The sequence below is a fragment of the Lagopus leucura genome, unplaced genomic scaffold (genome assembly GCF_019238085.1).
Source record: "Lagopus leucura isolate 7727_CA_CO unplaced genomic scaffold, USGS_WTPT01 Super-Scaffold_100004, whole genome shotgun sequence".
NCBI classification, from domain to species: Eukaryota; Metazoa; Chordata; class Aves; order Galliformes; family Phasianidae; genus Lagopus; species Lagopus leucura.
Window position 1 is genome coordinate 47,887,221 of NW_024962264.1, and position 11,548 is coordinate 47,898,768.

Genomic DNA, 11,548 nt, shown 5'->3' on the forward strand with positions numbered 1-11,548 from the left:
CCCGCCGCCCCGCGCCGCCGTCCCCGGGCCGCGGCCGGGGCCCCGCTCGGCGGGCGAGTTGTATTTATTATGAAATATTAATTATTATTAATTATTATTATCCCACGGTTCCCGCAGTTTTTAGGCATCTCCGTTAGGGTTTTCTAATTTTGTTTGAAGAGGCACAAAGTATAGCTCTTAGTTGAATGTTGGCAGGTATGCTTTCTCTTTTTCGGTGTCTTTCTACGACTGTGTTCCGTGACCCAGCTGTATAGTGTTATATCAGTACAGACGTGTCTAGTTGGCCGTATGAATAACGTTTTCCCTTCTCGTAGTCTCTATGGCGTGTCTTTATGGAGAAGTAAGGTTCTCACGGGTTCCGTTCCCTTTGCGTTTAGCGAGGCCCCGTTCAGGCCATGGGATCTTTCTGTTCTCAGTTGCATGTCGTCTCTTTTCTTTTCTTTTCTTTTTTTTTTTTTTTTTTTTCTTTTTTTTTCTTTTTTTTTCCTTCCTGTTGGAATATGTTTGTGAGCATAATCGTCATAAATTATGTTCAGGATTTTCAGATTTATTTATATGTGGTTCAAATGAATGCTTCTATTTAAAAGGGGAAATATTTCTACATGTGCATATAGTTTTCCAAGAGTGTACCATTAATTGATTGTTGATAATAAAAACCAAAAGCAAATACGGCACCGCAGCTCTCCTGACTCATTGCCCTTCGGGGCGCGCTGGGGCCGGGTTTGGTTTGATGGAGGACGTCGGGATCGAGACAGAGCCGCGTCCGCACCAGGAAGGCCAGAACCGCGGTTCCATCATTAGGCCCTAATTATGCCGTTATTAATTAGCGGCAGACGGGCTGGTTGGGGGCGCAGGGTGGAAGATGCGTCAGCTCTGACCTTTTGTAGCTGCCTCGGCCCTCGGAAACGGCCAAAATTAAGCGATATACGTTAACATTAAAAACTGGGGAACAAAGCGCAGATCGCCCCTTCAGACAGAGCTGCCGCGCCCTCGGGCTGCCCGCACCGACCTGCGGAAGGCGACGGCTGCTCAGTGCCCGGGGCACAGCCGGGAGCTGCCGCGGCCTCGATGGGGCGGGCTGAGAGCGGCCCCAGCACTGCCCCGGGACAGCCCCGCACCCCCCCGCCCCCGGGGGCACCGCGGGGTGAGCAGCGGGGACGGCGGGACACTGAACCCTGCCTGACTCTGTCTGGCTGAGGAGCGAATGTGGCAGAGGCAACCCCATGAAGTGCGAGAGTGAGTGGGGAGAGAGTGCCACAGCCAAACGCAGCCAGGAAAGTGGGACCAGTGCTGCTTCACTAAAGAAAGTAGAACTGTTTTAAAATGCTGCAGTAAAACATGCAGTCTATTTTCCAGAGGAAAACAAAAACAAAACCAAAACAAAGCAAAAGCTCAACCCTGTATGCATTTCTTGAATATACGATTTGTTGTAATGTAGCTCGTTTTTGCTGTTTTCTACTTTCTTTCAAAAGCCATTTTGCATGTAAGCACAGCTGTGTTTAGGACTTCCCTGGTCTGGCTCGGGATTGCGGTGCTGCTGGTGGCAACGGATGGTGGCAAATGGTGGCAAGGCTTCCCTCTGAGAGTGCAGCAGCACTTGTGTTGGCCCTACCACGAGTCCTGTACCTACTGCTGCCATTTCACAGCATGCATTCATGGCTTGCTTCCGTGAGGAGGTGACATCATACTATGTCTTTGGGTACTTCTTGTCACCTGTTCTTTATTTTGTCTCTAAAACTTGGAGTTTGCTCCATACAAAGGCTTCAGCTTCTGCACATTGAGTCCAGATCTGTTTCTGCTAGGCCAAAGATCATTCTCACTCCTAATTTTTACTGCACTGAAAGCTGATTTACATCCTGATCTACCTTAGTCCTGACTAACTAAGTAGGTTGTGAGTTTAAATCCTCCCATATTCCCTCATTAAGGTTCAAACTTTGAAAATCTTTTCCAGAGCCATAACAACTTAAGCCTTAAGTTGTTACTGCAGCCTTAAGTGCTGCAGTGTCTCTCAGTAATGGTTCACGCAGTGCAAAAATCACCTCTCTCTGACTGATTACGATTCTGCATTTATGCAGCAAAGCTTTTCCCTAGTCCTTCTGCCATGCTGGAATGTTCTGTCTGGCCAATTAATCCATCTGAACCCTAAAGCCTTTCTCCAAGCATTGCTTCTCATGTACTGGTCACCACCAGTCAGCCACGCAGGGACCACAGGCCACATGGGATGCACCTTTCCAAGCACCAGCATGCAAATACATTCACAAACGTTAGTGTCTGCTCAGGCAGGTAGAGGTGGATGGTTTGAAAATGCACAAAGCTTGTTGCTCCAGCCTCTTAGGAGAGGAGCCCTGGCCAGAAGATGCCACATGGCTGCTGTGCAGTGAGAGTCACAGGGGTGAGCTGCTCCCAACCTCGAAGAACAGCTCCAGGCAGAGTGATGGGGCAAGTCAGAGGATGCTCTAGTGCAGAAGGAGGGTAAGGTTTGTGACTGGTGTTCTGACCCTCCTCACTGTATTCCAATAAAAAGCAGTTTGTCTGAGAGTCCAGCATCAACCCAGTATGAACACATCGCTTCTTGTCTTCAAGACAAGATCTTCAAGACAGATCTGCATGGCCAGTATGGTGAGTTCAGACATCTTTGCAGCAACTGCAGTGTTTTGTTGTCTGCTCTTCTAAATTCCAGGACCAGAGTTCAGGCCTTACACTGCACCCAACTCTGGGCAGTTCTACATGTGCTGTCACTTCCTGCTCTCCAATACATACATTTTGTATGATGAGCCTCTGAGATGGATGGAGGACACTGCAAAAATTAATTTTGCTAGTATAGAACATACAGATGTCATGAAGGAACACTGCAATTAATTAAAAAGTAATTTTGACTGAGAAACAAGGGTATTTAAATGGTTTAATCTTTACATATCTGTATGTCTTTAATAAAGTTATCAAACATTATTATCAATTTTTCGTGTTTTAAGAGTCAAACATTACTCTGCAGACCCCCCTCATGATCCATAAAGCAGAGCAGTCCTACGAGGGCCACCCTACGTAGTGGGATCAGATGCCTTCTGCTCCTTTCACCAGTTTTGTTTGGCCCTTTATCAGCTGGCACCTGACAACTGCTAGGAAATTCATTGGAGCACTACAAAAATCCCTCTGCTCCTCAGAAGACCAGCTTTTCTCTTTGTACTTTGCACGAGAGGCCATGAGATGGGACAAGGCAGGACCTGAGAGAAATCCATCTCACTGTGTGGGTTTTCATCCAGCAACAGCTCAAGGAACTTCAGCTCATGCTCCCATTTCCTTGGAGGAAAATTCCCATGGAGAGAGGAAATCATCACCGGAGCTGACTCTCTCTGTGACTGTTATACTGACACAGAATCACGACTTTTGCATGTGAAGAGGAATGTCATTTCTCACTGCTGCTGCATGCTGAGATGAGGGTCCTTCCTGCTCCCTTCTGAAATGGAGTCAATTACTGAGGTTTCAAGTGGCTAAGAGGAAGAAGATTGAATGCAAACAGGTTATTAGCAGTGAGAAGTGTAGGTGGGAGGAGATGTGCCTGTCCAGGACTCTGAAATGGAGCATCTGCATAAGGTCTTGGCCAGCCACCGGGGTACTACCTGCTGCGGGCAGACCTGCAGCAGTGCTGCCTGCTGGGTTGTTCCACAGGAAAGAACCAGAGTATTTTACCCGTAGGAGACCTGATCTACCCAGGAATCAAAGCACAGCTTCCATGTGGTGTGTACCAAGCATCTTGAGGAGTCAGTCTGCTTCCCAGATCTTCTCCCAGGAGGGTGTTGCTGGGACCCCTGCAGAGAACACCATGCTCATCAGGGTTCAGCTTCAGCCAGGCCCACGTTCCATGTCTCCTCAGCCACACTGGGAGCTGGGAGAGCTGCTACACAGAGCAGCTGTAATTCTCGTTGAGGTGTGTCATTGTGTTAACAGAATCAGATGCAACACGCAGTAACACAGATACACCACAGTCTGTCACCAGGTGCGGGTTATTCTACCTAGATTCTTTGCATGTAGGGTCTGACAAAGCAGTTCAAAATAACCTCCTCAGATCAGTGCTGTCAGGAGAACTCAAAGTACTGATCTCACTGCATCACACTGCTTCTGGAAGCAGCTGCCACTATAACGCTCCTGCTGTGCTGCCTTAGGAGGGTTCCCAAAATGTGTGAGCTCTGACAAGAGCCAACACCAGGGGTAGTGCTGCAGACAAAATGCCCCAAAATCCAGTACACCAGCACTCTCTCTAATTCCAAAGTTACATATGTCCTTTACAAATCTTTATCCAATCACATATTAACTTCCCTCCACAAATCAGGTTCCTTATCCAATGACATCTTTGCACAAGCAAAACCCTGTGCAGAGCACCTCTTCCTCCTAGGGACCCTGGACCAGCTCCAAGCGCTCCCAGGGACTGCTGACAGCATACAAGTGTGCAGAGAAAGCAAACTCCTGTCTTTTCTGCATACCACTTCCTTCAAAGATGCCTGGGTTCAGAACGTTATAACATCAAGAATAAGGTATGTTTGTTCCAAGAACCATGAATTGCTCATATAATGGGGGGAAAAAAATCTATGCATTATCATAAGGCAGTGTGATCATTTCTGCCTGAGTGAGAGGCAGGCTTAGTATAGGTAAAAGGAGGTGCTTCAACCCTCAAATAATCAGGCTGAGACCCATCACTATGAAGATTTGTTCAGGGGAAGGTTGCAGCTGGATTCTGTGAACAGCTGAATGTTGAGTAAGAATGTATAGCCAGCACAGTCAGGGCTAATAAAAGCTTCTAAAGCTGATATAAACCCATCCATTTCAAGGTTTAAGCCAACTTCAACTTATTAAAGGTGAGACCTTCAACAAGTATTTCCTTCCCAAAACATGTTTGTGTGCTTTTTTTTTTTTTTTTTTTTCCTAAAATCATCTTCTGTTACTCAATTCCAGAAACAATTTTCCACGCTGTAGATCACAAATATCAGGCAGTGCTACATTTCTGTATTTAACAGTAAATGAAAGCATGTCCACCCAAATTTGCTTCATTTACATCTCTCCATTGTCTTGCAGGGCCGGCAGCAATCCTGTCTGCCTCCACAGGGTCAGTTTCAGCTCAGGAGAAAGTACACTGCACAGCTGAAGTCAAATACTCATGCCTGCAAAGTAATTCATTTTTCCTATTATTACCGATTGCTTCCATTGATCAGTACTTTCACCGCTGCAAAACCACTAATACATTTAAATGCCAATGTGGGAATTAATTATTCTCATGTATTTCCTTCAGAAGATCATGAAATCAAACTTTTTTCCTGAGATTTTGAGACGTGTACAAAAATTCATGTCCAGATTTATCTTTAAAATTTATCAGAATCGGTCGTACAAAACCTTGTATGCTTAAAATAATTCTGAACAACTTTCTTTCTCAGGTATTTTTACGAAAATATTTTGAAGTACTAAGAATGAAAAAAAATCACTCGAATACTACAGTGAAAACCCGTAATTTCTAAATCTTTACTTGTGAGTTCTGAACAAAAGGAGTCTCTCTAAGCAATGAAAAATACTAACGATACAAGAGATGATTCAATTATATAACTGTGTATTGTAATTCTCAGTGCTTTATAAAAGGCAAAATTCAGATATGCTATACAATAAATTATCATTAAGATGAGACTACGGTTTGGTCTAATAGAATCCCATTATTTAGAAATGGATGAAGAAACCCTATTAGATTATATAGTTAATTTTCTGCCAGTGCTGAGGTCACTGCTCTTTCACTCTCGGGCTGGCCTACGTGAAAACTGTTGGTACAGCTGAGCATCTTCTTGTGCAGTGGGGTTTTGGAAATAAAGGGGAGCTCTGTGTGGACCATCACTTCCATAAAGGAATGAAAATAACTATGCTGGACAAGACATCTTCATATATTATTTTAAAGAAGAAGAAAATCTACTCCCACTGTGGGGACAAATGCACCAATGGCAACACAACCCCATCAACAGGTACAGGAGGATTAGGGGCCAACCTGGCCAACAACACTGCTGGGATCTACCATTAAGCACAGAGCAGTCACTGTGGCAGGCTGCCTCCTCTTGCTCCTCAGCCCATGTGTGTGAGCTCTCAGGGCTCAGCTGCAGCTTCGTTCCCATTCCCCAGAGCTGTTCCCCTCAAGTGGGCCACCTTTTCCTCCCAGTGATAAATTAGCCACAGGAACTGTGTTCTCTGGAGGGGCTGTCACACAGTACTTGTACTCTCCCAGCACAGCAGTTCCAGGACAAGAAGAGCACAGATTTCAGCCGGCAGTATCTTATCATCCAGGGAGGAGCAGTTCTCCCATCTCATTCTGATACAGTGACAACTTTTTCTGCAGGGACACAAAAGCTGAGTACATGTCCTTCAAAAAGCATCAAATTTTTCTCAGGGAAGAGTGCACCAGGAATATGACTTATCCCACCCTGTTTTAACTAATTCTTCTCTCACTGTTATCATGCTGCTTCCACTAGAAACGTCTGTGAGGCCCCAGGTGATGCCCTGCAGGGAGATGCAAAGAGAGCTCTCCAAGTGCCTGAACAGCCCATGGATATCAACAAACATGGGCTGCTAGCAGCCCCCACCTGTGCTTCAGACAGCTGGGAAAGGAGCAAGTGTGAGTGAGGTGCTTCAGTCTGGTGGCACCTCTGCAATGGGATCTGTGGAATTAACAAACTCATCATTAACAACACTGAGGGCTGGACATACTGAAATGATTACTCGCTGTCAGTGTTTCCAAGAGAACTGAGAAATAAGTTTTGTACAGTGCCATGCTGGGAGGCACAAGTCACTGTGTTCTGGAGTTAGGCAAGAAATGGGTGTAAAAAAGAATCGGATACTGCTAATGGGTGTAACTCCACAAGGACACCACACCAAGGTGATGTGCTGAAGAAATAGCTACAAAAGTTGCCTTATTTTATCGTCATGATGTGATTTATTTTTGTAACCAAAGTCCTAGCTGGACAGTTGTCTCACCAGCATAGAACTCAAACAAAAGAGATGGCACTGAGGTAAAACTGATAGAAAAGAAGATCTGAACAATTATACAAAGCAGATAAGCCATTAACTGCTGCCAGGATCCAAGGATGTGCTCTGCAGGACATTCAGGCTGCAGCTGTCATTAAGGTGGTCCTGAGTCATTCTGGTGCAGAGCAGAACACTAACATTGGGAAAAGTGCATCTGTAGGAGCTTCTGGGCAGCCTGGGTTCAGGCTAGTGTCTGCCGCAGGTTGGGGCTGAAGTATCTTTAGGATTTGGGGCTGTGAGACAGAATTCACTTGTCTTTTCTTTCTTTATTTTTTTATTTATTTTTTTTTTCTATTATGTTTAACAGACTCTCACCTGGAAGCATCATCACATCTGGCTAATGATTTCAACCTGCTTTTCCACACTGCATCACCTGTAGGAAGGTGACAGTGGAGAAATTACATTTGTCTGATAAATTAAGTGCAAGAAACAATACATGTGGCCAGTTTGTTCAACTGATCCAGAGAGCTCGCTGCAAGGTAGGAAGAGCAGTAGCATGTGCTGCCCCAAGAAAACTGCTGATGCTCTTTAGTGTTCCTGAACCACCCTGAAATCACACACAGGGGGCTTTTAAATAAGCACTCATGCAGCATCACTCCTGGCTGCAAGCTCATTCCTCTTCCAGCAGCACTGCAGTGTACTCCTTGAGGCTTTTTGTTAGCTGTGAGGTGACTGGAGGAACAAGTTGTGAATATCTAGAGTGAATGGGATATTCCCTCCCTGAAGAGAGACGTTTTAGGTGTCAACTAATAATTTTTAAAATACTTTGGTGAAAATATCTGACGTGTTTAGTTTTATTTTCACTGATCCATTTGAAATAATTAAATCCATAAGTCTTTTTCAGAAAGCGAATTATTGTCACAGCCTCACAGCACCAATTTATTACCCAGGGTAATAATCTTGGCCAAAATGCCTATTTCAGCTCTTGAATAAGGGCTTGGTTCACATGTCCAATGCCCTGTGCAAGAGAATTAGCAGAAACTCATCTCAATGTGGTTTCAAAAGAGGAAACTAAGCAGACAGCCTTGTTAATTTAGCATATAGACTTGGAATAAAGCACAACATCCATCATCTCTTGAAATTCAATTAAAAATTGGTCTTGTGTCCAAGGAAAAGGAGCCAATTTTCTTCTGGAAGCAGAGCCTTGGAAGATCACTAAAACCCTTAATGGTTCTTTCATTGTGGGAGCCAACATGAAAGGAAATCAGTTTGGGAGTTCAGATTACCCCTCCCATTAAGAGCCAGACCCTGTACAGGCGGGCCCCTGGCTGCTGGTGATGCTCCCTGCCTGCACAGATACAGAGCTCTGGTTCCTGCTCTTCCTCCAGGCCCTCCCATTGCCATGGCTGAGGCCACACTGCCTGGCTCCATGCTCTGCACTGCAGCCCGTGTCCTCCTGCTGCCACGGTGGTAAAAAGATGCTTGCAAACATGTGCTGAGATTTAATACCTTGGGAAAGGGAAGCCTGAAAATATGTTAACAAGATTTTCAGCATTAAAAACAATTTTGTTTCAGATTTCAGCTGTTAAACATCTTAATTTGTTTTGCTTTTTACTCCAGTACCATAATGCTAATAAACTCTGACAGCCTGTGACTCTGCAATGAGGAGGTTTCTCAAACCAATCTCTTTACTTGAAATCTGATTTACAAAGCCTCAGTCCTTCAGCTGGATGGCAGCAGTTGCATCAATGGCTCGACATAGGAGCACACGTTGAGCGTCTTAGGGGAGGGACATCTTTTGCTTGTGTGCTTGTTTTCTTCTAGTGGAGCTAGAGGATTTGCTGAGATGAACTAATTTTCTTAACCCTACGGTATCCTCCTGTATCAATAAACCCCTTCTAATAATTGCTGTCATGCTGTGTTTGCTACACTCCAAAAGAAATAGCGGATATTCTTCTAGAACAAGCATAGAACTCTTGGTGCACAATATAGGTAGCGTCCATGCAGTTTATTTTTAGGTTTTATCATGCTTTTTATGGTATTCTTCTGTTTTTGGTTAGTTCAGAAAGCTTCTGGACCCCCATGTTCTCATCTCAGCCCTGCCTTGGTTGGCTTCTCCTCGCTACTGATATGTCAGACTACTTGCTGGCCAATGCTGAGACACCAGGGCCATCTGCTCCAGCTGTGGCCAGTCCCAGCCTCATGTGGGTCATCATCTTCCTGTGAAAGCAGGGATTTGTCCTGTGAGAAGTGCATGTGATGGCTTTTCACAGGATGGCTGAGGTGCAAAGGGACATTTGGGTCTACCTGGCCCAATTCCTGCTCCAGCAGGGACACCCAGGGCAATGTGCCTAGGCCCACGTCCAGGTGGCTTTTAGAGCTCTCCAAGGATGGAGATATTATATCAGAAAACCCTGCAAAGCAAGCATGAACAATACCAGACAAACACAAATGTCTGCTCTCCAAGGTGTTCATTCAGATTGCTGCCTGCTTTTGACTCCATGCTGAAGAGGCTGGGTGCTCAGGTATTGTGGTACTTAAAATTGTTCAGAATCTTGTCCAAATTGTGTTGGCTTACTGCAGTGCAAAGGAAACAACTGATATTGTATTCAGGCTGCAGCTCACTGTCAAAATGGGGACAACTGTTAAAACTGCAAACCAATGGAAGGATGTTCTAGGATTTATTTTCTTTCCATGATGAAAGGTGTGAGGGCAGACAGTGGAGAAATGCATCTTACCATGTTGTCCTTGCTAGACACAGGGATCTAATAAAAATTATCAATGCAGCATGCATGCAGCTTTGCCAGACTGGTGCTGCTTCAGTTATTGATATGGTCCTACAGGAGTTCCCACTACAGGCAGTGGCTGCTTGCAACTCTCCAAAGCCCATCAGGCAGATGCCATACTTATTGTTGGCCCCTTTTCCTAATTGGGATTGGACAGCAATAAGGTGAAAAATGCTGCATTGATAAATTGGGAAGAATTTCTGCCCTAATAGCAGAACGCCTGGCATCTGAGGGGAGGTTGGTGACTGGCCCAGGCCTCTTCCTCCCCTACACCTCCCACCGCCATCAGCACAGCATCCCCAGCACTCTGCCTTTGCCTCACCAAGCATCCATCAGGCATTCATCATCTGAAGAGATGATGCAAGTCCTGCAAGTGGAACTACAACATCCTGAGGAGTACTTCCAAGTACATATTCTATGATGTCTCACATTCACACAAAAATACGTCCTTTAGGAGATTAATGATGCTGTGAGGCAGCAGTATATGTGCCATGCCCTGCTGAGCACGACATCCCACCCTCAGGTACTGGGTACACACCTGTAACTGTTTTCTCTTGCAAAAGACTTCTCCCAACAGCAGCACTCATGCTCTCTCAGATAGAATTAATACAGAAAATTTTCTTGTTTGCAGAGAATACTGATCTTCATAGTTTACACCATCGAACCTCTTAAGGACTAGAATGATGGCTCATTTCTGGTGATTCTGAAGCTCCCATAGTTCCCAGAGACGTGGGTGGCGTATCTCTATCCCCATGCTTGTCACTGGAGCAGTGTGTTATCCATAATCAGAAGTGACAGAGAAAAGGAATTTTTTCAAATCTTATTTTCCGCTTTCTGTTGATAAATCTTATTGTTCAAGGAAAGATTAGCATTTCTATTATTTTTTCTTTAATTTCTACAGACATGCAACCAGCCCCCAGCACATTTTAAGCAGCATGTGACCTGCTTAGAGCACATGGGTCTGTGAATCATGGATGCAGTATTAGCTAGGAGAATCTGCAGTGCCTCATATGCGGCGAAGCAGATGGACTCCACAGATGAGTTAGCAGTGACTCATCACATTGTATCCAGTGATGGATTATTTTCACCCAAAATGATTTAAAATCCCATATGCTTTGGAGAGGATAGCTCCAGTTTGGGGAGGAGGGCTCCAATGGCTCCTCCAGCAGAGTGCAGGGGCTTTGGAGCAGAGCAGCAGCAGCACTGAGGCAAGCATCCAACCTCCTTGCTTCATTCATGTTATATGTTATGAAACAGATGACCAAGAAAAGTGAAAATCCCCAGCTTGCAGCCCCGCAGCACACTGTGAGGACAGTCACAGCCCAGCCGTGCCTCCTATCTCTGTTTTGGGCTCTTACTGCTCTCAAAACTTGAGCAGTTTCCAGTTTAGTCATTTCCCCTTATCAGGAAATTCAGATGAAATTACATTCCTACCGGAGGCTTTTAGTAGTGTAGCAGAGCCCTATTCAGCCTTAAAGGAGATGCATTTTTCTGGCACTTGCTTTCCAACCCAGGGGGAGGGGGTGACCTGATTGGTCCCAGTGCCCACAGCCCTTCCTACCCTCATTGTGGACGTGTCCCTGAGATAGAGCTGTTGTCACCTTGCACTGCTGCCACCCAGTCCCCAGGAGAGCAGAGAAGAGTGATTGCCCTCCCCAAATTCTTTGAGCACCATCTCTAACCACTGCCTGCCGTCAGGAAGGGGACCATTTGACCACATATATCACTTTGCTAAATCAGACAGCCAGAGCTGCACCTACAGCTGATTGTCACAG